Raw genomic sequence first — 6,144 nt, forward strand, 5'->3', positions numbered from 1 at the left:
CTAGCAGTCATGATGAGATAGATAAAAACATATAGTGGTTATAAAGACAGATTAGCATGAGAATGCTTAAATATGGATAGGGCTGCCAGATTTAACAAATAAAAATGTTCCTTTTTATTTTTTTTTAACAAAAAAAAAATGGTTTATGTTTCTCTGGAGTTTGCATTTAACCGGTGTCCTGTATTTTACCTGGCAAACATAAGCTTGAATTTATTATAAGTATGAAGTCACCATCTAGGAGATGCATGAAATGATAACGGTGTGAATTCTATTTTAAAAATACAGAACATCGTAAATCAAACTGGTGCATTCAAAGAGTAAGAGATGACATTTCTATGAGACTAGGGTTCAGTATAACAGTTGTCTTTACTAACTAGTTACTTCATGAACCAAGCAAACTAGGATTTAAGACACTCTTTATTGGCCTGTGGCTAGTTCAGTACAGATATCCAAGACCCCGAGGCCAATGGATAATGCTACTTTAAATGTAGACCTATACAACTTTGATTGTATTGATTTCTTGAAATGTAAAATGCTGAATATCATTGTCTCATTGCATCTGCCTGTTTTTAGAACAGAAGAGTGCTAGCTGGTGTGGCTCAGATGGTTGGAGCATCATCTTGTGGATTGAAAGGTTATGGGTTCAATTCCTAGTCAGGGCACATACCTACGTTGGGAGTTCAGTCCCTGATCGATCCATGTTTATTTTTTTCTTCCCTCTCAAAATCCCCTACCTGGTTTTGGTCAATGTTTAGATCTTTTGCCCTCTCTAATATTGAAGAAAGTTACTGACACCATTTATCATCATTATTTAAAACCAGTTGTTTTGATATACCAATTGTCAATATAACTTGATCAAAATATAATATATTTCTATTAATTTAATGAGGTATGTCCTAGAAATTGCATTGGTTTTGAAGTTAAAGAGACATGGGCTTGGGACCCTAGTTTGCCTGGTTCGTCTACTAAAGACCCAATAAATAATTTGATACTTAGCTTTATACCTGTAGAGAGCACCTGGGAAGACACATGGGCATTTCTTTAATTATTGTCAGCTGAAGCCAGTGGCATTGGCAAAGCCACCCTGGAAACATGTTTTGCCAAAAGGCAGGAGTGTTGTCAGCTTGACCTTCAGCCCAGGTGCCAGGGGTGGGTTTTGTTATTTAAATCCAGCCAAGCAGCAGGAATGAATATGACTCAGGCCCACCCAAGAATACAAATAATCTCCTTTGTTTTGACTTTTAGTAAAACTTCCTGTTTTTTGCTGTATAAAATAAATATGTTGTATTGGCTCAGGGGTCACCGTCTCTGTCCCTGTCCTGATCAGAGGGCTGTGGTCCCACCCGGCCCCAGCTTTTTTCTTCCATCTCTGTGTCTGTCTCTTTCTTTCATTTTCTCAATCCCCAGCCGCCCCTACTCAAGAACAGGACTGCTCTCTAGCCGCACTGGACACGGAGAGGAGAGACATATTTACAATACCTAAGAAAAATGTATGTCTGTGTTCCAAAAGACGTGTATAAGAATGTTTATAGAACAATATGGATGTTTGTTGCAATATTGTAAAGTTTAGTAATGGACAACAACTAGAAACAATTAAAATACCATGCAGTAATAATGAATATAGATCAACAAAAATAAACAAATTAGAGCTATGTGTGACAACATGCATGAAACTCACAAAAACAATGTTAAGTGAAAGAATCCAGGCACGAAAGAAGATATAGTATATAATTCCATCTATATAAAGCTTAAAAAAATAGGCATAAGTGGTAGGGATCTAGAATAGCATAATAAAACTGAATATTTTGAGCTCTTATTTAGCAACTGAATTTTATAAAGGCCCTCCCAACCTACAGTAGACTGTTATTCAATACTGTTAGCAATGTATAAGCCTGTGTTTTGTTGAACAAAATGTATTTCATGGTTTCATAAAGTAATTTTAGTAGATATGCTTAGAGACTTAAAATTATAAACACCGTTCCTTCTTTCTGATAATGTTAGTCAGACAGATGAAAAGGCTCCTAAAATCAACACACGGGGCTCAAACTCCAGGTTTGCAAACGCTTCTATGAGTGCATGTATGTTTAAGGGGGTTTTTTGTTTGTTTTGTTTTTCCTCTCCTCCAGTCCTTGTGGCAGAAAAATGACACCCACAGATTGGCTCAGCACTTTGGCACACCCACCACAGCTGAGATAGTGGTAGAGCCCCACCCAAGCACGTGGGCTGAGAGTGGAGGGTGGGAGGAGCCAAGCCAAATCCAGGCTATTGCCAGAAAAAGAGGCAATAGGTGCCAGAGGCAAAGAAGCATGCTGACCACGTGTTTATGAATCAATCTTTCTTTAATGGGTTTTCTTCCGAGTGACCAAGGCCACGGGTCTCTTCTAGAGCAGAATACCTTCTTTTTCATTATTTACATATAAGTATATTCATGAACGAACAACGCCATCTCCTTGTCTACTACCTCTTCGTATAAACAAGCCCTGAGGCAGAGGGATTATCATTAATCCCACTTGTACTGAAGTCCAACTGATATGCTTTGACCCAGGAGGACATAATACATCAGTGGCTACACAGACTAGAGACCCTGACTTTGTCCCACTGGGTCAGCTCTCCCTGCAGAAGAAATACTTAAATCCTGAATCCTTATTCCCATATAGCTCCATGTGAATGGACATTAGATTATACACTGGGTCCCAGACTGGCCGGATGAGACAACACTGTGACGGTTGATTTCTACGAACCATGTTTCTTCAATTCTTAGTCTGGCCGTGTTGTGTTTGAGAGATATGAATGACAATGCAAAGGTCAAAAGGGCATTCCAGTTCCAGTGCATCAGACAATACGGACACAAACAAAGCTCCTTTTACTGGTTTCCATTGACGCATGAAGAAACCCATTATTGAGCCATTTGTATGTTTTCTTTAAAATGGCAGCCCTTAGCAGTGATGTCTTGGTAATGATATGTTACAATGCCCCGTCAAGAGCTCATGCAGGAAAGGACTGTAGAAGCGCTGTCTCTCTCCTGTGATGGAGAAAGGTTAAACCCATGTCACTCTTGCTGACATGGCGTGAGGACTCATCTCTGCATTTCGTAATCAATCAGAAATGAATCAGAAATGGAGTGGGTACATTGGACAGCCTGTTCAGGGTTCCTGACTGCACTAACTATAAATTAGTTCCGTCCTACACATGCATAAGCAGAAATCCCAGTTTAGGTTTTCTTGCCTAAAGGACTGTAATAATAGTCCTAAGGCCTGTGATTACTTCTGAAATTACAGGCAAATGGCTCTGATTTGGCAGCTACCAGAAGATAAAGACTCTTGCAGGGCATTTTGGCTAGATCATTCTGCTCTGTTAGGATGCTGATGAGGACCACATTAGAAAGAAAAGAGGACAGAGAAGGGAAAACAAAACTGATTGGAAATGTTTTCAGAGCTTTTAAGCTGTTGAGCAATGAACAGTTATTGACTCAATACAAGAATAACTATGGACATGTTTTAACTTAGGGTCACATGTGTATGATGACTTTTTCTTTAATTTTAACCTGAGAATTCTTATAAGAATGATGTGTAGTCATGGATAACTGAAGATGCTTGAGTTATCCCGTGAGAATTTTATTCTTGAGATAGGTCCACTACTTTAGACAGATGAGTTAAATTCTTTTCTATTTAAATTATGCTCAGGTTTTGTTTCCCTTTGTTACTTTTTAATTACAAAATATTCATACTAAGATATTTATATGTACGTATCAGGCTTCAGGGTTGTTTTTTTTTTCTTTTCTTTCTACTTTGTAACAGAAACAGCCAGCATTTTCCCTTTCTTACATTTCTGTTCTCAATTTTATTGCACATATTGTCTCTCTAAAGAAATCATAAAAAGTTTTCTGGAGGAGTATGGCTTATATGGCTGTCCATTCTTGCAATTTAAAAACCATTTTATTCCTAAAAATATTTAATGTTTTATTTTATTCTTTCATGTTTTAGGGAAAAAATATTAATAGAGCAAAAAACAGGATTTATTTTCTACTTTGCTTTCCTCTTAATTTATTTGTTTGTGTCCAAAACTAATTGGTTTCATATTGTATAGCCCTGGAAATCTGTGTCAGCATGACTTTCCTTGCTAACATGCTTCAATCCTCCACCATAGTTTGAAAGAAAATATTTTATTCTCCATCATTATTGTATCTGCATCACATAGTGTTGAACCCTTATTTAAAAGCTTGGCTTAACATCCATAAATAAAACTAAACCTTAGGGTTTCCCAGGAAAATAGAGTGTTAAGGGTGAGGTGCAGAAAAGGAGTAATTTAGTTCTTGCCATTGTTTCTGGGTCCTACTGGTATGCCCCTAATTTAGGTATTTTTAAATGATTAATGTAGCCTTGAAAGAATCATAATTAAATCACAAGAAAAATCCTCTTGGAGAAAGAGAGAGAGAAAGAGAGAGAGAGAGAGAGAGAGAGAGAGAGAGAGAGAGAGAGAGAGAGAGAGAAGAGAGGTATGAACATATTCAATCCACTATGTGTCTTTTTCTTGTCACTTTTTGGTTCCTACTTGGTTTTATGGTACTAGATGGTGGCCAGCTTTTTCCCATCTGTGAAACACTAAAAACAAAACACACACACACACACACACACACACACACACACACACACACACACAACAAAACCAAAAAACCTTTACAAAGCTTTAAGCTATTTCAGAAACTCGTGCTCTATTACATTCAATCTGGGAGGTACTTCAAGGAAGCTATGAGTATTTTGCTTTTTGCCCTCTGTCTTTCAGGGTAGTGTAATAAAATGGCTATAATAATAGAGAAAGGAAATGGGAAAGAAATCATGTGACCAAATGACTTATGGAGAAACATGTTTCCCTAGTGTTCCTATTCATTTATCTCTACTGTATAATGCATTTTTCTTGTTTTACTGGGTAATTAAACCTTCAACACTCCCAAGTTTGTGAGGAATCTGAATCCCATTATGGGGAGATGCCTGAGTTTGATTCCCTTGTATTATTATCAGAAGTTGGCCTCGTTCAAAGGGAATGCTTTTGATAATGTTTGGAGAGGTCTCTGAGGAGAGTCCCTACTCTGAGCAAGTTAAGCACTGTCACATGTCTTGGCAAGGTTTGCTGAACTTTTAGGTTAATTCCTACAGCTCTTTCTCCCTCTCCCACCTAAATTTTGTTTTAAACTTATTGCCTTGTCTGCTGCTTAATAGAGCAGGATCGTTTTTCAGAGGTAGAGCTATTCTTTTCTTTCAAGTTACGTGTTTATGAACAGGAAAAAAGAAGAATCCACATCAAAGCCCGTATGGGAGAGACCACAGGTTTTCTGCATGTGTCTCCTCTAGTATAACAGTAGTCTGATACCAGTGCTCGAAGATGAATTGCCCCAAAGTTACACTTTCCATTCTGACCCTTTCGGTTTAAAGCCAACTCTATGTCATGTGTCTTTAATCTGAAATGCACAGCAAGGATCATAATTTACATTTACTTGTTTTCTGATCTAGAGAAGAGGGAGCTACAAACTTCTGTTTTGAATGTTGGCTCTTTCTTTGGATACTTAGATCATGTAGTTTTGTTCAATGTTATTTTGATCATAAATAAGTCAAATAAAGTAGTTTTAAAATTTATTTTTTTTTCTGGAAAAATCACCTACATACTCAACTATATGCCTCACCTGCCTGAGAATTTACTCTATTTGAAAACTGGAACACTAGGCAATCTCAAAATGTGACAGTTTTGAATAAGAACTTTGTCATATCTAGAAGCACCAAGAAATAGATATAATTTGAAAGACAGGATACTATTTTTGCTTCTTTAAAGAAAAACCAGGAGAAAGTATATTATAAAAACTCAGTAACTAAATGAAATAATGAAGAAAATAATGAAGAAAAATATTCAAATCTTGAAATAAACTTCTGTCTTAAAATCTATTTACTAAGCTACCTGAGTTTCAAAAATATACTGAGCTTGAATAAAGCCAAGTATTTTAGCTAAAAGAAATAATGAGGCATTGTCATATTATGAAATTTTAATCTATATGGGATTTTATTTGTGTTTAATGATTTTATAGGTAATAAAAACACTGAATTAAAAGTAACATTTACTTTTCTGATATATTTTAGTAAAAATTCCTGTGTAGTA

Source organism: Myotis nattereri, assembly GCF_964212035.1.
Source record: "Myotis nattereri genome assembly, chromosome: 1".
Classification (NCBI taxonomy): domain Eukaryota; kingdom Metazoa; phylum Chordata; class Mammalia; order Chiroptera; family Vespertilionidae; genus Myotis; species Myotis nattereri.